Genomic DNA, 26,423 nt, shown 5'->3' on the forward strand with positions numbered 1-26,423 from the left:
TGTAGTAATATGTAGCTACCGCAATATCTGGAACCCCAAAAATTCTAAAATAAATTTCTGGACGTGAGGAATTTATCTATTAATTATCTTCAAAAAGAATTAACTAAATAGCACTCTTCAAATAAAAATGACATCAGTTCTCGTGAGCGCTAAAGTTTCTGTTTTTTACAGCAAGTTCAACAAGACTTTCCCCAAGTCTTCCCAACGGTTCTACTTGGCACAAACACTAATTAAACACAAAAAACACAACCAAAACAGAGGCTAAATAATTTATTTATTACTAAATAGGAGGAAAAATCAAGGAATAAAAATAAAATTGGGTTGCCTCCCAACAAGCGCTATCGTTTAACGCCCCTAGCTAGGCATAAAAGCGAGAATAGATCTAGGTATTGCCGTCTTTGGTAGGCAATCCATAAGTGGCTCTCATGATAGTTTCATATGGAAATTTTATTTTCTTTATTCTAAAGTGTTCCATGCCCTTTTTTAATGGAAATTTAAATCTAATATTCCCTTCCTTCATATCAATAATCGCACCAACCGTTCTAAGGAAAGGTCTACCAAGAATAATAGGGCAAGAAGGATTGCAATCTATATCAAGAACAATGAAATCTATGGGCACATAATTCCTATTTGCAACAATAAGATCATCATTAATTCTTCCCATAGGTTTCTTAATAGTGGAATCCGCAAGATGCAAGTTTAAAGAGCAATCATCAAAATTACGGAAATCTAGCAAATCACACAAAGTCTTGGGAATAGTAGAGACACTAGCACCCAAATCACACAAAGCATAAAACTCATGATCTTTAATTTTAATTTTAATATTTGGTTCCCACTCATCATAGAGTTTTCTAGGGATAGAAACTTTTCAACTCAAGTTTTTCTTCATAAGATTGCATCAAGGCATCAACAATATGTTCGGTGAAGGCTTTATTTTGACTATAAGCATGTGGAGAATTTAGCACGGATTGCAACAAGGAAATACAATCAATTAAAGAGCAACTTTCATAATTAAATTCCTTGAAATCCAATATAGTGGGTTTAGCAACATCTAAATACTCCAAATTTTTAGAACGCCTTCTAGGTAAAGGAAGATCATATTCAGTTTCATCAAGATTTATATTGCAAAATAAAGATTTAATAGGGGACACATTAATAACTTTTAGATCTTCATCTTGATTTTCATAGGAATTGGAGGAACACGCTTTAATAAAGGCATCTTTGGAAGCACGCATCCTAGCGGTTCTTTCCTTGCACTCATCAATGGAAATTCTCATGGCTTTAAGAGACTCATTGATATCATGCTTAGGAGGAATAGATCTAAGCTTTAAGGAATCAATCTCAAGAGAAATTCTATCAACGTTCCTAGCCAAATCATCAACTTTAAGCAATTTCTCTTCAAGCAAAGCATTAAAATTCTGTTGTGAATTCATAAACTCTTTAACACTATTCTCAAATTCAGAGGGCATCTTATTATAATTTCCATAAGAGTTGTTGTAGGAATTCCCATAATTATTAGAAGGATTACTAGGATATGGCTTAGGATTAAAATTCCCTCTATAAGCGTTGTTACCAAAATTATTCCTACCAACAAAATTCACATCCATAGATTCATTGTTATTCTCAATAATAGTAGACAAAGGCATATCATTAGGATCAGAAGAAACACTTTTATTAGTAAACAATTTCATAAGTTCATCCATCTTTCCACTCAAAACATTAATTTCTTCTATCACATGCACTTTCTTATTAGTAGATCTTTCAGTGTGCCATTGAGAATAATTAACCATAATATTATCTAGGAGTTTAGTAGCTTCTCCTAAAGTGATTTCCATAAAAGTGCCTCCCGTGGCCAAATCTAAAAGATTTCTAGAAACAAAATTCAATCCGACATAAATTTTTTGTATAATCATCCACAAATTCAAACCATGAGTAGGGCAATTAGGTATCATTAATTTCATCCTCTCCCAAGCTTGTGCAACATGTTCATGATCAAGTTGCTTAAAATTCATAATATCGTTTCTAAGAGAGATGATCTTAGCGGGAGGAAAATACTTAGAGATAAAAGCATCTTTGCACTTAATCCACGAATCAATACTATTTTTAGGCAAAGACGAAAACCAAGCTTTAGCACGATCTCTAAGCGAAAAAGGAAATAGCTTCAATTTAACAATATCATTGTCCACATCTTTATTCTTTTGCATATCACATAAATCAACCAAGCTATTTAGATGGGCAGCGGCATCTTCACTAGGAAGGCCAGAAAACGGATCTTTCATGACAAGATTCAGCAAGGCAGCATTAATTTCACAAGATTCAGCATCGGTAAAGGAGCAATCGGAGTGCTAATAAAATCATTGTTGTTGGTATTGGTAAAGTCACACAATTTAGTACTATCTTGAGCCATCGTGACAAGCAAGCAATCCAACACACAAGCAAACAAGGAACGGGCAAATAAAACGGCAAATAGAGAAAGAGAGGGAGGATAGAGAGAGAGGGTGAATAAAATGGCAAGGGTGAAGTGGGGGAGAGGAAAACGAGAGGCAAATGGCAAATAATGTAATGCGGGAGATAAGGGTATGTGATGGGTACTTGGTATGTTGACTTTTGCGTAGACCTCCCCAGCAACGGCGCCAGAAATCCTTCTTGCTACCTCTTGAGCACTTGCGTTGGTTTTCCCTTGAAGAGGAAAGGGTGGTGCAACAAAGTAGCATAAGTATTTCCCTCAGTTTTTCAGAACCAAGGTATCAATCCAGTAGGACGCTACACGCCAGTCCCTCGCACCTACACAAAACAAATAAATCCTCGCAACCAACGCGATAAGGGGTTGTCAATCCCTACACGATCACTTACGAGAGTGAGATCTGATAGATATGATAAGATAATATTTTTTGGTATTTTTATGATAAAGATGCAAAGTAAAATAAAAGGCAATGAAAATAACTAAGTATTGGAGGATTAATATGATGAAGATATACCTGGGGGCCATAGGTTTCACTTGTGGCTTCTCTCAAGAGCATAGGTATTTTACGGTGGGTGAACGAATTACTGTTGAGCAATTGACAGAATTGAGCATAGTTACGAGAATATCTAGGTATGATCATGTATATAGGCATCACATCCAAGACAAGTAGACCGACTCCTGCCTGCATCTACTACTATTACTCCACACATCGACCGCTATCCAGCATGCATCTAGAGTATTAAGTTCATAAGAACAGAGTAACGCCTTAAGCAAGATGACATGCTCTAGAGGGATAAATTCCTGCAATATGATAAAAAAACCATCTTGTTATCCTCGATGGCAACAATACAATACATGCCTTGCTGCCCCTACTGTCACTGGGAAAGGACACCGCAAGATTGAACCCAAAGCTAAGCACTTCTCCCATTGCAAGAAAGATCAATCTAGTATGCCAAACCAAACTGATAATTCGAAGAGACTTGCAAAGATAACCAATCATAGATAAAAGAATTTAGAGAAGATTCAAATATTGTTCATAGATAAACTTGATCATAAACCCACAATTCATCGGTCTCAACAAACACACCGCAGAAGAAGATTACATTGAATAGATCTCCACAAGAGAGGGGGGAACTTTGTATTGAGATCCAAAAAGAGAGAAGAAGCCATCTAGCTAATAACTATGGATCCGTAGGTCTGAGGTAAACTACTCACACTTCATCGGAAAGGCTATGGCGTTGATGTAGAAGCCCTCCGCGATCGATGCCCCCTCCGGCGGAGCTCCAGAATAGGCCCCAAGATGGGATCTCGTGGATACAGAAAGTTACGGCGGTGGAGTTAGGGTTTTGGCTCCGTATCTAATCGTGTGGGGGTACGTAGGTATATATAGGAGGAAGAAGTACGTCGGTGGAGCAACAGGAGGCCCACGAGGCTGGAGGGCGCGCCTGGGGGGTCGGCGCACCCCCTACCTTGTGGACTCCCTATTGGTTGCTTGACGTAGGGTCCAAGTCTCCTGGATCATGTTCGGTGAGAAAATCACGTTCCCGAAGGTTTCATTCCGTTTGGACTCCGTTTGATATTCCTTTTCTTTGAAACCCTAAAATAGGCAAAAACAACAATTCTGGGCTGGGCCTCCGGTTAATAGGTTAGTCCCAAAAATAATATAAAAGTGGATAATAAAGCCCAATAATGTCCAAAACAGTAGATAATATAGCATGGAGCAATCAAAAATTATAGATACGTTGGAGACGTATCACATGACATCTTTTGTCCTACCCTCCCGTGGCAGCGGGGTCCTATTGGAAACTAAGGGATATTAAGGCCTCCTTTTAATAGAGTACCGGACCAAAGCAATAACACATAGTGAATACATGAACTCCTGAAACTATGGTCATCACCGGGAGTGGTCCCGATTATTGTCACTTCGGGGTTGCCGGATCATAGCACATAATAGGTGACTATAGACTTGCAAGATAGGACCAAGAACTCTCATATATTGATGACACCATAATTGGTTCAGATCTGAAATCATGGCACTCGGGCCCTAGTGACGAGCATTAAGCATAGCAAAGTCATAACAACATCAATCTCAGAACATAGTGGACACTAGGGATCAAACCCTAACAAAACTAACTCGATTACATGGTTAATCAAATCCAACCCATCACCGTCCAGCAAGCCTACAATGGAATTACTCACGCACGGCGGTGAGCATCGTGAAATTGGTGATGGAGGAAGGTTGATGATGACGATGGCGACGGATTCCCCTCTCCGGAGCCCCGAACGGAGTCAGATCAGTCCTCCCGAGAGATTTTAGGGCTTGGCGGCGGCTCTGTATCGTAAAACGCGATGAATCCTTCTCTCTGATTTTTTTGTCCCCGAAAGTGAATATATGGAGACAAGGTTGAGGTCGGTGGAGCGTCTGGGGGCCCATGAGGCAGGGGGCATGCCCCCACCCTCGTGGACAGGTGGAGGCCCCCCCTGACGTGGATCTTTCTTCCAACATTTTTTATATATTCCAAAATAATTCTCCATTTATTTTCAGGTCATTCCGAGAACTTTTATTTCTGCACAAAAATAACACCATGGCAATTCTGCTGAAAACAGCGTCAGTCAGGGTTAGTTCCATTCAAATCATGCAAGTTAGAGTCCAAAAAGGGCAAAAGTGTTTGGAAAAGTAGATACGACGGAGACGTATCAAGTCCCCTCACGCATTTCCAATGACTCCGCGATTAGTGGATCCAATATCCCCAGGTGCGGCTTACACCATGCTCCCAGGTATGCAGTAGTGGATCTAGCGATGCCACCCGCACCGCTACAATTATCTTCGAAGTTGATAGCCCCATCTGTTGTAATCTTGACAATGCCCGGGTCCGGTGGCTTCCAACCATAACCTGGTAGAATATTTGCTGCACTACGTGGCAATTCCAATAGAGCTAGTGACTCCTTGATGGATCGCAAGGAAATCATAGGATCAAGACCCTCCTGATCATGCTTAATTATGTTCTCTGAATGCCATATAGACCACATAATGGTGATGATTTTTTGCTGGTCCTTGTCATCTACCATTGGGTGACATAAAATGTCCCTTGCCCACGAGCTAGGATGTAATTTGGGCAGCTGAATATCCAACCATGCGCGGGCTACTGCCCAGAAACGTTTGGCATGGGTGCATGGCATTAATGCATGCTGTAAATCTTCCTCCATAGCTAAACAGATGTTGCATCTGCTTATTTGTGCAATGTGCCTCTGGTTAAGAGTGTGTTCATCAGGTAAAATTCCTCGTAGAACTCGCCACCAAAACACCCGTACCTTTGGCACCACGTTGAGCTTCCAAAGATCCTTCCACATATGTTGATCATTCCCTGAAGTACCGTAACCGACCCTTCCTCTAGAGCAAGGCGCTCTTTCCGAGTCACTAGAGTACAGTAGCTGTATTAATAGTGTAGTTGCCCGAAGCATCAAAGGCCCACGCATATAAATCCTCACCACCGCCCTGTCGAAGAGGAATATATAGTATAGCTGCAGCGTCAAGGGCAATGAAAGTTTGGCGAGCCAGCTGCTCATTCTACCTCCAATTCTTCGTGTCAATAAGACTGGAGACATGTTCAATATTAGTGGCTGGTTGTTTCAGCAAAGGTAACATCAAAATAGTTCATGGGATCCATTTGTCTGTCCAAACTACAATAGAACTACCGTCGCCAACCCTCTTTATCAGGCCAGCCTTGAGCGCCTCCCTCCTTGCTATGATCGCGCGCCATGTTGCCGAGGCTGTTTTGGCACTGATGCATTCAAGAAATCGCCATTAGGAAAGTATCGGACCCTCAAGACTTTAGCACACAAAGAGTCTGGTTTAGTCATGAGCCTCCAGCCATGTGATACGTCCATTTTGCATCATGCTTTTATATCGATATTTATTGCATTATGGACTATTATTACACATTATGTCACAATACTTATGCTTATTCTCTCTTATTTTACAAGGGTTACATAAAGAGGGAGAATACCAGCAGCTGGGATTCTGGGCTGGAAAAGGAGCAAATATTAGAGACCTATTCTGCACAGCTCCAAAAGTCCTGAAACTTCACGGAACTCATTTTCAGAATATTTAAAAAATACTGAGCACAAGAAGTTCTAGAGGGGGGCCACACCCTAGCCACGAGGGTGGGGGCGCGCCCTACCCCCCGGGTGCGCCCCCTGCCTCGTAGGCCCCCTGGTGGCACTCCGATGCCCATCTTGTACTATATGGAGCCCTTCGTTGAGGAAAAAATCATAAGCAAGCTTTCGGGACGAGACTCCGCCGCCACGAGGCGTAACCTTGGCGGAACCAATCTAGGGCTCTGGCGGAGCTGTTCTGCCGGGGAACTTCCCTCCGGGAGGGGGAAATCATCGCCATTGTCATCACCAACGATCCTATCATCGGGAGGGGGTCAATCTCCATCAACATCTTCAGCAGCACCATCTCCTCTCAAACCCTAGTTCATCTCTTGTATCCAATTCTTGTCTCCAAGTCTGGGATTGGTACCTGTGGGTTGCTAGTAGTGTTGATTACTCCTTGTAGTTGATGCTAGTTGGTTTACTTGGTGGAAGATCATATGTTCAGATCCTATATGCACATTAATACCCCTCTGATTATGAAGATGAATATGCTTTGTGAGTAGTTTCGTTTGTTCCTGAGGACATGGGAGAAGTCTTGTTATTAGTAGTCATGTGAATTTGGTATTCGTTCGATATTTTTATGAGATGTATGTTGTCTCTCCTCTAGTGGTGTTATGTGAACGTCGACTACATGACACTTCACCATTATTTGGGCCTAGAGGAAGGAATTGGTAAGTAATAAGTAGACGATGGGTTACTAGAGTGACAGAAGCTTAAACCCTAGTTTATGCGTTGCTTCGTAAGGGGTTGATTTGGATCCATATGTTTCATGCTATGGTTAGGTTTACCTTAATACTTTTGTTGTAGTTGCGGATGCTTGCAATAGAGGTTAATCATAAGTGGGATGTTTTTCCAAGAAAGGGCAGCACCCAAGCACCGGTCCACCCACATACCAAATTATCAAAGTACCGAACGTTAATCATATGATCATGATGAAACCTAGCTTGACGATAATTCCCATGTGTCCTCGGGAGCGCTTTACATCATATAAGAGTTTGTCCAGGCTTGTCCTTTGCTACAAAAAGGATTGGTCCACCTTGCTGCACTTTATTTACTTTTGTTACTTGTTGCTTGTTACAAATTATCTTATCACAAAACTATCTATTACCTCCAATTTCAGTGCTTGCAGAGAATACCTTGCTGAAAATCGCTTATCATTTCCTTCTGCTCCTCGTTGGGTTCAACACTCTTACTTATCGAAAGGACTATGATAGATCCCCTATACTTGTGGGTCATCAAGACTCTTTTCTGGCACCGTTGCCGGGGAGTGAAGCGCGTTTGGTAGGTGGAATTTGGTAAGAAAAAATTTATATAGTGTGCTGAAATTTACTGTCACTTGTTACTATGGAAAGTAATCCTCTGAGGGGCTTGTTTAGGGTATCTTCGCCCTGACCAGTAGAGCAAAGAGTTGCTCCTCAACCTACTGAACCTATTGAACCTACTGAAAATGAAAATGTCTACTTTGAAATTCCTTCGGGTATGATAGAAAAACTGCTAGCTAATTCTTTTGCAGGAGATGGAACATTACATCCTGATGAGCACCTAATATATGTGGATGAAGTTTCAGGATTATTTAAGCTTGCAGGTATGCCCGATGATGTTATCAAGAAGAAGGTCTTTCCTTTATCTTTGGAGGGAGATGCATTGACATGGTATAGGCTATGTGATGATATGGGATCATGGAACTACAAATGATTGAAATTGGAATTTCATCAGAAGTTTTATCCTATGCATCTTGTTCATCGTGATCATAATTATATATATAATTTTTGGCCTCGCGAAGGAGAAAGCATCGCTCAAGCATGGGGGAGGCTTAAATCAATGGTATATTCATGCCCCAATCATGAGCTCTCAAGAGAAATGATTATCCAAAATTTCTATGCTCAGCTTTCTGATAACAATCGCACCATGCTCGATACTTCTTGTGCTGGCTCTTTTATGATGAAGACTATTGAATTCAAATGGGATTTATTGGAAAGAATTAAATGCAACTCTGAAGATTGGGATCTCGACGAAGGTATGTAGTCAGGTATGACACCTAAGTTTGATTGTGTTAAATCTTTTATGGATACCGATGTTTTCTGTAAATTTACCACTAAATATGGACTTGACTCTGAGATAGTAGCTTCTTTCTGTGAATATTTTGCTAGTCATATTGATCTCCCTAAGGAGAAGTGGTTTAAATATCATCCTCCCATAGGAGTAAAAGTAGCTGCACCTATTAAAGTTGAAGAAAAGACTATCACTTATAATGATTCTATTATTCCTACTGCTTATGTTGAGAAACCACTTTTTCCTGTTAGGATAAAAGATCATGCTAAAGCTTCAACTATGGTTCGTAAAAGCAATATTAAAACCTATACACCTCCTGAGCAAGTTAAAGTTGAACCTAATATTTCTATTGTTGAGGATCTCTTGGCTGATAATATTGATGGGCATGTTATCTATTTCTGTGATGAAACTGCTAGAATTCCTAAACCTTGTGCTAAAGATAAACATAGACCTGTGGTAGGCATGCCTGTTATTTCTGTTAAAATAAGAGATCATTGTTACCATGGGTTGTGTGATATGGGTGCTAGTGCTAGTGCAATACCTATTGACTTATACAAAGAAATTATGCATGATATTGCACCTGCTGAGTTAGAAGAAATTGATGTCACCATTAACTTGCCAATAGAGATACTATTTCACCAATGGGAATTGTTAGAGATGTTGAAGTCTTGTGTGGGAAAACTAAATATCCTGCTGATTTTCTTGTTCTTGGTTCCCCACAAGATAGCTTTTGCCCAATTATATTTGGTAGACCCTTCTTAAACACTGTTAATGCTAGGATAGACTGCAAAAAGGATGTTATTACTATTGGTTTAGGTGATATGTCTCATGAGTTCAACTTTTCTAAATTTCGTAGACAACACCGTGAAGAAGAATTGCCTAGTAAAGATGAAATTATTGGTCTTTCTTCTATTGCCGTACCTCCTAGTGATCCTTTAGAACAATATTTGCTAGACCATGAAAATGATATGTTTATGAATGAAAGAAGGGAAATAGATGAACTGTTCTTTAAACAGGGACCTATTCTGAAACACAACTTGCCTGTTGAAATCTTAGGGGATCCTCCTCCACCCAAGGGTGATCCCGTGTTTGAGCTTAAACCATTGCCTAATACTCTTAAATATGCTTATCTTGATGAAAAGAAGATATATCATGTTATTATTAGTGATAACCTTTCAGAGAAGGAGGAAGAAAAATTATTGAAAACTCTGAAGAAGCACCGTGCTGCTATTGGATATACTCTTGATGATCTTAAGGGCATTAGTCCCACTCTATGTCAACACAAAATAAATTTGGAAAAAGATGCCAAACCAGTTATTGATCACCAACGACGGCTGAATCCTAAGATGAAAGAAGTGGTAAGAAAAGAAATACTAAAGCTCCTTGAGGCAGGTATAATTTCTCCCGTTGCCGATAGTCAGTGGGTAAGTCCTGTCCATTGTGTTCCTAAGAAGGGAGGTATTACTGTCGTTCCTAATGATAAAGATGAATTGATTCCGCAAAGAATTATTATAGGTTATAGGATGGTAATTGATTTACGCAAATTAAATAAGGCTACCAAAAAAGATCATTACCCCTTACCTTTTATTGATCAAATGCTAGAAAGATTATCCAAACATACACATTTTTGCTTTCTAGATGGTTATTCTGGCTTCTCTCAAATACCTGTGTCAGCTGATGAGATCAATCTAAGACCACTTTTACTTACCCTTTCGGTACTTTTGCTTATAGACATATGCCTTTTGGTTTCTGTAATGCACCTGCTACCTTTCAAAGATGCATGATGGCTATATTTTCCGATTTTTGTGAAAAGATATGTGAGGTATTCATGGATGATTTCTCCGTTTATGGATCCTCTTTTGATGATTTCTTAAGCAACCTTAATTGAGTTTTGCAGGGATGTGAAGAAACTAGCCTTGTCTTGAATTGGGAGAAATGCCACTTTATGGTTAATGAAGGTATTGTCTAGGGGCACAAAATTTCTGAAAGAGGCATTGAAGTTGATAAAGCTAAAGTTGAGGCTATTGAAAAGATGATGTGTCCCAAGGACATCAAGGTATAAGAAGTTTCATTGGTCATGCTGGTTTTGATTGGAGGTTCATTAAGGACTTGTCAAAAATTTCTCGGCCTGTGTCTAATTTATTACAAAAAGATATACCATTCGTCTTTGATGATGATTGTGTAGAAGCCTTTGAAATACTTAAGAAAGCATTAATCTCTGCACCTATTGTTCAGCCACCTGATTGTAATTTACCTTTTGAAATTATGTGTGATGCTAGTGATTATGCTGTAGGTGTTGTTCTAGGGCAAAGAGTTGATAAGAAATTAAATGTTATTCAATATGCTAGTAAAACTCTAGACAATGCCCAGAGAAATTATGCTACAACCGAAAAAGAATTCTTAGCAGTTGTATTTGCTTGTGATAAGTTCAGACCTTATATTGTTGATTCTAAAGTAACTATTCACACTGATCATGCTGCTATTAAATATCTTATGGAAAAGAAAGATGCTAAACCTAGACTTATTAGATGGGTTCTCTTGCTACAAGAATTTGATTTGCATATTATTGATAGAAAGGGGGCTGAGAACCCCATTGCAGATAACTTGTCTAGGTTGGAAAATGTTCTTGATGACCCACTACCTATTGATGATAGCTTTCCTGATGAACAATTAAATGTCATAAATGCTTCTCACACTGCTCCATGGTATGATGATTATGCTAATTACATTGTTGCTAAGTTTATACCACCTAGTTTCACATACCAGCAAAAGAAAAAGTTTCTCTATGATTTGCGACATTACTTCTGGGATGACCCACACCTTTATAAAGAAGGAGTAGATGGTGTTATTAGATGTTGTGTACCTGAGCATGAACATGAACAGATCCTATGCAAGTGTCACTCTGAAGCTTATGGGGGACACCATGCTGGAGACAGAACTGCACATAAGGTATTGCAATCTGGTTTTTATTGGCCTACTCTCTTCAAGGATGCCTGTAAGTTTGTCTTATCTTGTGATGAATGTCAAAGAATTGGTAATATTAGTGGACGTCAAGAAATGCCTATGAATTATTCACTTGTTATTGAACCATTTGATGTTTGGGGCTTTGATTATATGGGAACTTTTCCTGCCTCTAATGGATATACACATATTTTAGTTGTTGTTGATTATGTTACTAAGTGGGTAGAAGCTATTCCAACTAGTAGTGCTGATCATAACACCTGTATTAAGATGCTTAAAGAAGTTATTTTTCTAAGGTTTGGAGTCCCTAGATATTCAATGACTGATGCTGGTTCACATTTTACAATGTTGGAAAAAGCGGTAGGCGTAAGCGATGCGGTTGGCCGTCGCCTAGTGCCTAGGTGGTTCCTAAGCGCCCTAGGCGTAGCCTAGGCGGTAATATAGTTTTTACTTGTAGTGTATTTTTGATTATTATATGGGTGTTGATATTAGTCTAGGGCATATAAATAAGTTAATTACCATCTATTGCCATTGGAATATAACCCGTTTGGCATATCGGTTTAGTATGTGGCATGATTTCTTGCTTGGGTAGGAAATTCCTTGCTTGCCCTGCCTAGACATCCATTTATGCCCTAGGCGTGGCGTTTGGCCATTGCCTAGCGCCTTCTAGGAACTGCATTTTCCAACAAAGCATTTTATTCATGGTGCTTTCCGTAAAATGCTTGCTAAGTATGATGTTAATCATAGAATTGCATCTCCTTATCACCCACAGTCTAGTGGTCACGTAGAAATGAGTAACAGGGAACTCAAATTAATTTTGCAAAAGACAGTTAATAGATCTAGAAAGAATTGGTCCAAGAAACTTGATGATGCATTATGGGCCTATAGAACTGCATATAAAAATCCTATGGGTATGTCTTCGTATAAAATGGTTTATGGAAAAGCATGCCACTTAGCTCTCGAACTAGAACATAAGGCTTATTGGGCTATTAAAGAGCTCAATTATGATTACAAACTTGCTGGTGAGAGGAGGTTATTTGACATTAGCTCACTTGATGAATGGAGAACCCAAGCCTATGAGAATGCCAAATTGTTTAAAGAAAAAGTTAAAAGATGGCATGACAAAAGAATACAAAAGCATGAGCTTAATGTAGGTGATTATGTATTTCTATACAACTCTCATTTAAGATTTTTTGCATGAAAGCTTCTCTCTAAATGGGAAGGTCCTTACGTTATCAAGGAGGTCTATCGTTCCGGTGCCATAAAAATCAACAACTTCGAAGGCACAGATCCGAAGGTGGTGAACGGTCAAAGAATCAAACATTATATCTCAGGTAATCCTATAAATGTTGAAACCAATGTTATTAAAACCGTAACCCCGGAGGAATACATAAGGGACACTTTCCGGAATGTTTCAGACTCCGAAAAGGAATAGGTATGTGGTACGGTAAGTAAACCGACTCCAAAATAGTTCTAATGGAAATTTTTCTCTGTTAGGGAATATTTAGAAAAAAGTAGAAAAATAAGAAGCAGTCCGGGAAGGACACGAGGGCTCCACCATGGTGGAGGGCGTGCCCTACCCCCTGGGCGCGCCCCCTGCCTCATGTCCACCTCGTGTGCTCTCCAGACTCCGTTTTCTTGCACGTTGCATATTTTGGTCAGTAAAAATTCATTATATAATCTCCCGAAGGTTTGACCACCGTATCACGCAAAAATCCCTTGTTCTTGTTTTGAGCTGTTTTCTGCCAGGGTTGTCAAAGCCAAGCATCATGTCGTCTCCTTCCTCCTCCAACAATGAGGGCAACAATGCTTGGCTAATGAAGATAGAGCTTAAGAGGGAAGAACCCATGGAGATCAACAAGGATGAAGGGATCAAGAAGGCCACGTAGGACCAAGTTCCGACAACAGAAGACATCCTTCAACTTGATCACAATCTTCTTACCCCAACTTAGACCGAAGCTTTCAATATGATTGAGTTAGCTCGTATACAAAACAAGTATCTCACACGTGAAAATATTTTGTTGAAGGAGCATATCATCGCACTCAAGGGCATTATCCGCAAGTTGGAGGACCTCCTATGCTTGATGTGCGACTATCCATCATCAACAACTCCACCTTCTTCACCAACAAAGAAGAATTGAGTATCTGGTATGGGCACTCCCCTTGGCAACTGCCAAGCTTGGGGGAGTGCCCCGGTATCGTATCACCATCACTTTTATCTTTACAGTTTTCTTAGTTCGATCCTTCTAGTAATATCTTGATCTAGTAGCATAAAGTTTTAGTATGATCTAGTTGTGAGTTTTGCTTTATGATCCTTCTATGTAATCGAGTCCGTGAGCTATATATAATAAATATTAGTGTTGAGTCAAGGGCTTGGTTATTTTGCCATGATCTTGAGGGAATAAAATAAAAGAGAAGAAATAAAAAGAAACAAAGATATCATATGGATCTTATGGAGAGTAATGAGCTCACATATAAAGAGCATGATGAATAAAAGTTTTTGCGAGTTGACAAACATAGTTTTGGTCATCGTTGCAATTAATAGGAAGTAATAAATAAAGAGAGGTCTTCACATATAAATATACTATCTTGGACATCTTTTATGATTGTGAGCACTCATTAAAATATGATATGCTAAAGATCTGATGTCAGACAAGGAAGACAACGTAATGGATTATGTTTTCTTACATCTAAGATAAATTATATTGCCATGGATCATCCAACATGATTGAGCTTGCCTTTCCCTCTCATGCTAGCCAATTCTTTGCACCTATTAGAGATACTACTTGTGCTTCCAAATATCCCTAAACCCAGTTTTGCCATGAGAGTCCACCATATCTACCTATGGATTGAGTAAGATCCTTCAAGTAAGTTGTCATCGCTGCAAGCAATAAATATTGATCTCTAAATATGTATGACTTATTAGTGTGGGAGAAAATAAGCTTTATACGATCGTGTGATATGGAAGAAATAAAAGTGACGGACTGCATAATAAAGGTCCATATCACAAGTGGCAATATAAAGTGATGTTCTTTCGCATTAAGATTTTGTGCATCCAACCATAAAAGCGCATGACAACCTCTGCTTCCCTCTACGAAGGGCCTATCTTTTACTTTTATCCCCTACCTTACATAAGAGTCATGGTGATCCTCACCTTTCCCTTTTTACATTTTATCTTTTGGCAAGCACAACATGTTGGAAGGATCCTGGTATATATGGCTAATTGTATGTGAGTTTTCATGAACTATTATTGTTGACATTACCCTTGACGTAAAGCGTTCGGAGGCAAAGCTATAAGTCCCTATCTTTCTCTGTGTCCGATTAAAACTCCACACCCATAAGTATTGTGCGAGTGTTAGCAATTGTGAAAGACTATATGATAGTTGAGTATGTGGACTTGCTGAAAAGCTCTTATATTGACTCTTTCCTATGTTATGATAAATTGCAATTGCTCCAATGACTGAGATTATAGTTTGTTAGTTTTCAATGGAGTTTATGATTCATACTTTAAATTGTGACTGAATTATTACTCTAGCATAAGAGATCATATGACAATAATTATACAAGATACTATTCTAAGAATGATCATGATGCCCTCATGTTCGTATTTTATTTTTATCAACACCTCTATCTCTAAACATGTGGACATAGTTTTCGATTTCGGCTTTCGCTTGAGGACAAGCGAGGTCTAAGCTTGGGGGAGTTGATACGTCCATTTTGCATCATGCTTTTATATCAATATTTATTGCATTATGGTCTGTTATTACACATTATGTCACAATACTTATGCCTATTCTCTCTTATTTTACAAGGGTTACATAAAGAGGGAGAATGCCGGCAGCTGGGATTCTGGGCTGGAAAAGGAGCAAATATTAGAGACCTATTCCGCACAGCTCCAAAAGTCCTGAAACTTCACGGAAGTCATTTTAAGAATATATAAAAAATACTGAGCGCAAGAAGTTCCAGAGGGGGCCACACCCTAGCCACGAGGCTGGGGGCGCGCCCTACCCCCCTAGGCGCGCCCCCTGCCTTGTGGGCCCCCTGGTGGCCCTTCGATGCCCATCTTCTACTATATGGAGTCCTTCGTTGAGGAAAAAAAACATAAGCAAGCTTTTGGGACGAGACTCCACCGCCACGAAGTGGAACCTTGGCGGAACCAATCTAGGGCTCTGGCAGAGCTGTTTTGCCGGGGAAACTTCCCTCCGGGAAGGGGGAAATCATCGCCATCGTCATCACCAACGATCCTCTCATCAGGAGGTGTAAGTGCATCTAGTGCCACCCCTAGTTGGTTTTGGAGTATTGACGACAAACCTAGTTGATGGACTAATGTGTTTGTGAGAATTACATGATAACACAAGTAGTAGTCCATCATTGATTCGGTTTATCTACCGGAGATGACCCCTAAAAATGTATGAAGACATTGAATACAATGGTCGTATGTGAAGATATTCACATTGAAGACTATGACAAGAGAAGACATTGCGTGAAGACTATGGGGCGCGAAGACTTAGTTGTTTCGTTGTCTCCTTTACTTCTTTGTTGAGTCATAGGAATGAGCGTACTGTTAAGTGGGGTCCAAGTGAACAAAGTCAGAGTGACTGAAGTGATGCTCAACCAAAATCCTATGTCTTCGAGCAAAGACAATGAGAGCAAATCTTATCCAGAGCTGGATGAGTCAGCTTTGCTTGTAGCCCAAGTAAAGTTGCCGCGTGTGTTTGAAATCTGACCGTTGGAACACGTGTCAGTTCCTTAGTGACCCAGGGTCATTTTGGACAAATCAGGTCGGGTTGCCTAGTGGCTATAAATAGCCCACCCCCTACAACCATAAACGGTTGGCTGCTCAGAGTTAGTGTATGACTTTTGTCGTTTGAGAGCAACCCACCTCGAAGCCTTTGAGAGAGAATTCCTTGCGAGGATAAAGCCCTAACCACCCAGAGCCAAAGAGTGTTAGGCATCACTGAAGTCTTCCCGTCTGTGTGATCTGAAGACTTATTACACTTGAGGACTGTGAATCCTCCAGCCGGTTAGGCGTCGCGTTCTGAGCATCCAAGAGTCATTGTGGATAGCTAGTGAACGAAGTCTGTGAAGGTTTGGGAGTCTACCTTGAAGACTTACCAGAGTGATTGGGCGAGGACTGGGTGTCCTTAGCTCAAGGGGAATAAGGTGAAGACGCGGTCTTCTGAGTTGAATCTCAGCCTCCCTAACCAGACGTACAGTTGTCACAGCAATTGGAATTGGTCCAACAAATCATTGTCTCCAACGAGTCACTGGTTTCGTCCTTCCCATTCCTTTACTTACTGTTGGCCCTAGTGAAGTCATTGTATGATTGCATTATCTTTTGTCTTCACTGAGTAACTGGTTGTTCTGATTGGCTTCACACTATCTTCCTACCTGATCTATACTGCCTAGCTGCTATTAGTCATTGTGCTTTCACTTCATTGAATACTTGACTATGGCTTGCTTAGTGTAGTCTACCTTCCGCTGCATGGTAATAGGTTTATTTCTATCGTTTGTCTTCGAAACTTCCATGTTTTGAAGACTTTCATAAAAATCGCCCCCCCTCTAGTCGATCACTAGCACTTTCAATTGGTATCAGAGCAAGGTACTCCCTTGTTCTGTGTGATTCGGTTTAACCACCTGGGAATAAGCTATGTCGACTGCAGGGATAATTAAAGTCTCCGCTGCGTGCCCCATCTTCGATGGAACTGAATATCCCTACTAGAAGAATAAGATGCGCATGCATCTTGAAGCCATTGATGTCGACCTCTGGTATGTCATCTAGAATGGCGTTCCCAAGGCTGGTGAAGGTGTCACCACTGCTGATGTCAAGAAGTTCGTTCAACTGGATTCCGAGGAGGAGTCTGCTTGTGAGGAGGCAGAGGTGGAGTCTGAGGAGGAGTCCGATTCTAGCGTTGCAAGTCTGGCTATAGCCTACGTTGCCAAGTCCATCTTCAACACTAAAGACAATGACTCCTTCACCAACGCCGATGCTAATGACAAGGACAACTCCACTCCCACCTACTGCTTCATGGCATGCGGTGCCAAGGTAAACTCACGCGCCACTCACTATCAAACATCAAGTGAAGATGACTCTGATTGTGGTTCCAAACCCAACTACAAAACACTTGCTAAAATCAACTGAACAACAGAAAGCTATGGAACATATTCAAAAACTATTAGACAAAAGCGATGACCTGTTAGATGCTGAAATGACTCGATCTCAGTCCTTAATTGAAGACGTAAAAAATCTTCATGTTAAGTATGAGGAACTTGAAAGTCGTCATGAAACGCTCTCAACAACTCATGAAAAGCTTTCCTATGATTATCTTCAAAGGAAGCAAGATCTTGAGAAATTGAGAGCGGCTTATGAAGATCTTCAAAAGGAAAATGAGTCACTTCGCGCCAAACAGATCAGTTTCGCTAAGGAAGGATTTGAACCACCATGTCTTAAATGCATTAAGCGTGATAACGCTACTTCTGTTGCTGAATGTTCTACTGCTGCTACTGTTGCAATATCTTCAACTGCTGATGTGGTAACTAACCCCTCTGTTGAGGATGCCACTGCTATTGCTGATGAGAATGCTAGGTTGAAGACATTGCTTGAAACAGGGATGTTCAAAAGTCTCAAAGGGCATCAGACACTATGTGATGTCCTCAAAAGGCAGATCCTGAACCGAAACCCTAGGAAAGAGGGTGTTGGATTCGAAAGGAAAATGAATGCTGATGGCTCTTACTGGAAACATGAGCAGTACCCCAAAACCACATGGGTTGCTGCAAAGGAACCTTCAGCGGATCCATCCACCCTATCTGGCTTCACTTGTGCTAATCCCATTGTTATTGATGAATCCTTTGATGCAAACTATAAACTATTTAAGAATCAGAATGGTGAAGTGTTTGCCAGGTATATTGGTACTAACTGCAGGAATGGGCCGCCTATGAAGAAAGTCTGCGTGCCGAAAAGATGTTTGGAGAATCTTCCTGTGAATGTCGTCATGACACCACACATGAAGAAGAAAAACCCCAGACCACAGGCTTCATATGGTCCAAAGGCTTCATACAGATAGAGGAATCACCTGAGTCGCACTAACGCAAATGTTTTGCAGGGAAACCTTACTCAGGCCTATGAATATGAGCGTGTTTCATCAAACCGCCATGTTCATAAGACCAAGAACTACTCTGCTTATTCTTATGAGTACTATTGTCCACCTGTAAGACTTTTTGCTAGGGCTCCAAAGCCAAAGTTCTCAGATGCTGCACTTAGACTCATTGCTTCGAAGCCACCCTTGAAGATGTGGGTGGCTAAGAAAGCTTAAATCTCTTTTGCAAGGAAAGGTCTCCAGCCGAAAACCAAAATCGTCTGAAGCTATTGCTGGGGACCTTAAACATCTTGTAGGGCGCAAGATCAAATGGCCAAATGGTCTTATTATGTATTTTGTTCCTGAGTCGCTTGCTACTTTCCCTATCAGTCCTAACCTTGATCTAAGCTTTCATAATCCACTTGCTCGTCAAATGTTTATGCTTCACAATTCTCTTCATGAAGCCTATCCCCCTAACTGCACTGTAGGGTACAACACCAGCTGCTTTAGAATGGATTATTGATAGTGGGTGTACTAATCACATGACTGGCAAGATAAGTCTTCTTATGGACTCAACCTTACGTCCATCTGATAGAAGTCACATCACATTTGCTGACACTGGTAAAAGCAAGGTATTGGGTCTAGGTAGAGTTGCAATCTCAAGGGATCAACACAAGGATAAAGTCATGCTTGTTGAATCCCTTGGTTTCAACTTAATGTCTGTCTCAATGCTTTGCGATTTAAACATGATTGTGATGTTTGGAAAATATCGTTGCCTTGTTCTAATGGAATCTGACAAGTCTCTAGTTCTTGACGGGTATCGGAGAGATGATTTGTACGTGGTAGATTTCTCAGCAGGACCACAACTTGCCGTATGTCTTCTAGCAAAAGCTTCAGAATGTTGGCTCTGGCATCGGAGGCTAGGGCATGCTGGCATGAGGAACTTACACACTCTTGCAAGAAAGAAGCATGTCATAGGCATCGCGAGCGTCAAGTTCAAGAAGGATCACTTATGCGGTGCCTGTGAAGTAGGAAAGATGACGAGGGCCAAGCATCCCTTAAAGACAATCATGACAACGACTCAACCCTTCGAACTGCTCCACATGGACCTTTTCGGTCCCACTCATTAGTCAACTCTTACTACTACTGGTTGTCTCTATGGCTTTGTCATTGTTGATGATTATTCAAGATATACTTGGGTGCATATAATCCTCTACAAGACTGAAGTGCAGGATGTCTTCAGATGCTTCGCCAATCGAGCCATGAACAACTATGGCGTCAAGATAAAGCACATCAGAAGTGACAATGGCACTGAATTCAAGAACACTGGCCTAGATGCGTATCTTGATACTTTGGGCATCACACATGAATTCTCAGCTCCGTACACGCCGCAGCAGAATGGCATCGTGGAACGCAAGAACAGAACACTTATTGAGATGGCCCGGGCGATGCTTGATGAATACAAGACTCCAAGAAAATTCTGGCCTGAAGCCATTGATATTGCATGCCATATCATCAACCGTGTTTATCTTCACAAGCTTCTCAACAAGACATCCTATGAGCTCCTTACTGGCAAGAAGCCAAATGTCAGTTACTTCAGAGTATTTGGTGCCAGGTGCTGGATCAAGGATCCACATCACACTTCAAAATTTGCACCGAAAGCACATGAAGGTTTTATGCTTGGATATGGAAAGGATTCGCACTCCTACAGAGTCTTTAACCTCTTTCACTATAAAGTGGTTGAAACTGTGGATGTGCGGTTTGATGAGACTAACGGCTCGCAAAGAGAGCACCTGCCAAATGTGTTATATGAAGTTCCATCCAGTGAATCAATCAAACTTATGGGAACTAGAGAAATCATACCATCTGAAGCTCAGCCTGAAGAGGAACTTATCATCTCCGCACCTGATCAACATGAAGACAATGCTCAGCCTGAAGACAATCCTTCTAACGATGACAATGATCAGCAAGAGCAAAACTTCGTCCTGTACATCCTCGTGTTGCAAATGAAGTATAGATTGAGAGAATAATTGATATCATTAATGCACCAAGTCCACTCACTCGTTCAAGGGCAACACAGCTAGCAAATTTCTGTGGGCACTTCGCATATGTCTCAATATCTGAACCCAAGAAAGTTGATGAAGCCTTCATGGAACCTGAATGGATTCAAACTATGCAAGAAGAGCTTCAGCAGTTTGAGCTGAATAATGTATGGGAACGGGTTAAGCGTCCTGATCCTCGTAAGCATAATATAATAGGCACTAAATGGATATATCGCAACAAGCAAGATGAGCATGGTCAAGTTGTCAGAAACAAAGCTCGTCTCGTTGCTCAAGGATACACTCAAGTTGAAGGGATTGACTTCGATGAAACATTTGCTCCTGTGGCTAGGCTTGAAGCCATACGCATACTGCTGGCCTATGCAAATCATCATAACATTCTTTTGTATCAAATGGATGTGAAGAGTGCTTTTCTCAATGGCAAGATTGAAGAAGAAGTGTATGTTGCACAACCGCCTGGCTTTGAAGATCCAAAACATCCTGACATGGTGTACAAGCTCAACAAGGCACTGTATGGCCTCAAACAAGCCCCTCGGGCTTGGTATGACACACTCAAAGACTTCCTGAAGAGCAATGGCTTCAAACCTGGTTCCCTCAACCCCACTCTCTTCACGAAGACATATGATGGTGAACTGTTTGTGTGCCAAATATATGTGGATGACATTATCTTCGGCTGCACCAATCAGAAATATAGTGAAGAGTTTGGATATATGATGCAAGAGCAATATCAGATGTCCATGATGGGTGAGCTGAAGTTCTTCCTTGGTCTTCAAATACGTCAGCAATGCAACGACATCTTTATATCTCAAGAGAAATACCTCAAAGATTGCCTGAAGAAATTTGGGATGCAAGATTGCAAAGGCTTCACGACGCCAATGCCAGCCAAAGATCATCTGGGTCCCGACGACAATGGTAAAGAGTTCGATCAAAAGGTATACCGCTCCATGATTGGTTCCTTGCTTTATTTATGTGCATCTAGGACAGATATCATGCTTAGTGTTTGCATGTGTGCCCGGTTCCAAGCGGCACCAAAGGAATCACATCACTTAGCTGTGAAGCGAATTCTCAGATATTTGGCTCACACCCCAACACTGGGATTATGGTATCCAAAGGGCTCAGAGTTTGATCTAGTTGGATTCTCGGATGCTGATTATGCTGGTGACAAGGTGGATCGCAAGTCTACATCAGGCACATGTCATTTTCTGGGACGATCACTTGTATGTTGGTCTTCAAAGAAGCAGAACTGTGTATCTCTCTCCACTGCTGAATCTGAATACATTGCTGGTGGATCTTGCTGCGCTCAGCTTCTATGGATGAAGCAAACACTCAAAGACTATGGCATTCATCTGAAGCAAGTGCCACTCTACTGCGACAACGAAAGCGCCATGAAGATTGCCAACAACCCAGTTCAACACTCGAAGACAAAGCACATTGAAATTCGTCATCACTTTCTCAGAGATCATGTTATGAAGGAAGATATTGACATCATACACGTCAACACTGAAGAGCAATTGGCAGGTATCTTCACCAAGCCCTTGGATGAGAAGAGGTTTTGCATGTTACGGTGTGAGCTAAATATCTTGGAATCCTCAAATGTCCTGTGATCAGGCACACATCCTAACACTTAAGCATGTTGATGACATCGATGTGCAACACACGGAGTAAAGTATATCTTCAATCAATGAAGACTTACATTCTGAGTGTGAATACATTAATGTGGAATTTGACTTCGGAGCGCCACGATAATTGTGCGCTGTGTCTGGGTCTAATACTTCCTATACGGTGGTAACGCCACCACCAAATTCTTCTGTTTGAAGTGTTTTACTCATGGTGTTACATTTGCTATGTCTTCACATTTGGTTTGTCTTCAATTTCAACTTGTCTTCATGATTATCTTCACTATGTTGATTTGATTGTCTTCTGATATATACATATTAGTGTTCTGTCCTCTACATCATTCACTTATAGCTACGTCTTCCTTGTTGAATCTTTTGAACTAAGTGAATGTGATCGGACCCTAATATCTCTATGCTTTCTATCTCAAACTCTATCTGTCCAAATCATATGCATTCTATTGAAACTGTCGAATGTCTTCTCTGCGTCCTTGTCAGCAGAAGATACAAAGACAAACATTAAGTCTGTTTTAAATGCTCTATCCTTATTGCCTGAAATACGAAGAAGCCGGAACGACCATCCGACAGTTCGGGCGGGCATGGGAACGTGGGACAACTCCGAGTACGTTGCATGCTTGCCACGTGTCCCTCAGATGTGAACCGCTAGGAGCACCTGCGTAATTACGTTGTGCCGCATACTTCCTTATAAATGCATGTCCCCTACGGTCAAGAAAACCTTCTTCCACCTCTCCACCTCATCAAAACCCTAGCGCCACCGCTAGCTCTCGACGACGCCGGCGACGAAGCGCTTAGCTGCCGCGACTTCACCAACGCCGTCCTCACGCCGGCCGCGGTCGTCGTCCTCTCCGCCGCCGCCGTAGGTGTCCTCCGTCGCCAAGTTAGGGCACGGTGGATTGAACTGCTCGGTCTCCTAATCTTCCCATCTAGCTAGCAGTTCATCGTGTGGTAAATAAAACTCTCTTTTTACCATCTTTTTGATCCTAAAAGATTCATCATGTTTACCGAAAGTGGTTTCTGCCTACTCAATGTTAGATCTATCATGTCTGCATCTCATATAATGCCTAGTATATTCACTTAAGCTTCATAATGAGTTAGATTCCTCACTTGTACCTATTCCTGGATTCGTACAAATCTGGAACCAACTTCAAACACATAAGTGAATGTCTTCGCACCATGAGGTCAATGTCTTCAAACTGATTTATCTTCAAAATCTTCTGAGAATGCATATGACCTCTCCCCTTCCCTCGCATCTCTAATGCTGTCACAGGTACATGTCCGTGGGAGAATCCATTGGTTCTCATAGTCTGCATTCGGTTGTAGAATTCTTACAGCATCACATTAACTCTCCCGAAGCCAGTTCCTGTTTGACCAGCAAGCGGAAGCCTTTGAAGCCTTTGAATGTGTTGAAGCCATTCAGTTTGAAATTCATGGCTACAGAGAAATCATCAAGGAAGGGTGGCAGACAGCGTTGAGGGGGAACATCAAGAGATCTGCCTGATGACCTCTCAGAGCTATACAAGATAGATCCAGAAGAGGATTACAATCAGCGCAAGACACGAATCCAATGGATTCGAAGATATTGGGCTGAACAATGGTTTAAATACAAGTTTGTGACCCAGGAGTATGCTGAGAAGAATGCCATCAAGAGTCCTTGGGGTGACATTCTCTTCCGAAGCCTTCCACCCAAGACCAGAGCTGAAGCTATTGCTCAGGGTTTCTATCCTTGTATGGTCCGTGGACCACAGCCTGAAAATGCTGACCCATCATCACTGCTCTGGTGTCGTGACGATAATCTCTTCAAGCGCAACTTACAGCACGCAAAGGCATCAGCCAAGGAAAACAAGAAGTCATTGGGACTAGACTTCAACCCTGGTCCTTCTGCTCCCCGGGCTGACGGCACACGCGATGCTGAACCCAATATCATCGGACCTTTCTACAACCTTGATGGCCTTATCACTCACATTTCTGTTCAAGGTGCCAAAGTGGATCATTCTGATGATAATGCCGACACTGATGAAGCCCCAACTCCTACTCCAATGCCGCAGAAGCAAAACAAGGCTAAAGCTTCAAAGTCAGCTGCTCCTCCAAAAGCTTCACGTGCGAAGCCACTGGCTACTGCACCTCCTGAAGATAGTGTGTAGTCTGAAGATCTATCACATATCTCCAAGAAGACGGAGATGAAAAAGAATACTGATCAGGCATTGAACCCTACTGCCATTCTGTGAGACGGACACATTGATCTGTCCAGTGATGAAGATCTTGCAGATGACGCTCTTGAGCAACTGATTAAGAGCAAGGAATAAGCAAAAATCTTCAATGATTTGCCTCTCTTTGACGTGGCAATCATCCACAACTTCATTGATGAGTGGTTTGAAACCCCCAATCTCAGCTTTGAAGATCTGCAACTTTCAATTGGCCTCAGCGTCTCTTTCACTGGCGCCATTGCTTCTGAGCTAGCTCTAGCTCAGCGCATCGTTGAACTGAAGCACAAGATCGACTATGAGAAAGCTCGGTTCAAGAAGCACATGGCAAAGCTCAGCGTGCAAGATGTCAAAAACTTCAAGGTTATGCTGCACGAGCTCAAGGAAGCTTTTCTCAAGAAATGAGAAGAAGCTAAAGGTTCTCGTGAGCGCATGAAGAGTCTGGCTGACAAGTGCGTGCAAGCCTACAATGAAGCTGAGAAGCGCAAGGCTCTTGGGTGTCCTGGCATCGACCCCAGAATGGCTGCAAAGAAGAAGAAGCCATCGACTGACAAATCTGCACCTTCAAGGCGGGAAGAACCTCACATTGTCTTCCCAAGCAGCATGTCTGGCTCGAAGCCAAAGGTCAAGTCAACCGTTTCAGAACTGAAGAAGACAAGGGCTGACGAGGCTGAAGCCAGAAAGAGGAAAAATCCTGAAGCTTCTGATGTCGCTCCCTCTAAGAAGAAGCGCAAAACCAAGAAAGATTGGGCTGCTCCCACAGAGCCCCTTGTTGTCGAGCCCATCTCGGTTGCTCGTCCTCACTCTTCGCATCAAGAACGACGGATGGTAGTTCATGAGCCTGCTTCCACAGAGGCTCCTGAAGCTGAAGACATTCCAGCAGTTGACCCCACCACTGCTGAAGACATTGGTCACCATGACAATGTTGAAGATGATGTAGTTCTTCCTTAGATCGAGCACAACTTGGTATCATCGCCTGTTCTCACGAACAACGAACTCATCAGCATTGGTCGTCCTCTGACGCCAATTGATCAGGATGCATCATGGGCTGATCACCCACAACAACAAGACACCCCGAGTACTCCCCAACAACAAGTCACCCCACCAGTGCAAGAAGAAGATGATGACTTTGAGGCCCAGCCAACTCCATCTCCATAGGCGTCGCCAGCGTTACGCAGGCTTCGCAAAGGACCAAGGCCCCAAGTCCCTCTTTCGAGCGTTCCAGAAGGAGAAGTGCACCACCAATCTGTTGCACGTCAGGTGTTCCCAAAAGCCACTCCTACTGTGAATGTCTTCGATTCTGAAGCTAAAGTTGCTGAAGACAATCCGGCTGCATCAGCCGAAGAAAAACAAGCAGAAGAACGTGTCCCTACTCCCCCCATCAGTGAAGAAGTTGTTCCTGAAGTGAACGTGTCGGTGCCCGACCCACCAACTCCTCAAGTGGAGGTTGAGAATCCTGAGGCTGCCACCACTAACACCACTGAAGCCAATGACGTGGTCATGGCTGAAGACAATGTGGAGCTTGCACCAAACACTATGCCAGAACCCAATGAAGCCAATGATGCACCTGCAACAGATGTGCAGCCTGACGCCTCTGTTGATATCACTGCTCCTGTTCCGCCACCAAGGCCACATACTATCAAGCAAGCATACAACTATGGCCAGCTTATCACTGTCAAATGGCCTCTTCTTGTTCCTCCACCTGCTGCTGGTCCCCAATTTGACTATCACGTCGAGCGCAGGCCTCAGGTTCAGAAGCCAATGCCAAGGCTGCCTAGGTTTCCAGGCACTGCATCTGCAATCGGATCATTCAATTT

This window comes from Triticum urartu, chromosome 5A (assembly GCF_056163025.1).
Source record: "Triticum urartu cultivar PI428250 chromosome 5A, HENAU_Tu73, whole genome shotgun sequence".
Lineage (NCBI taxonomy): Eukaryota > Viridiplantae > Streptophyta > Magnoliopsida > Poales > Poaceae > Triticum > Triticum urartu.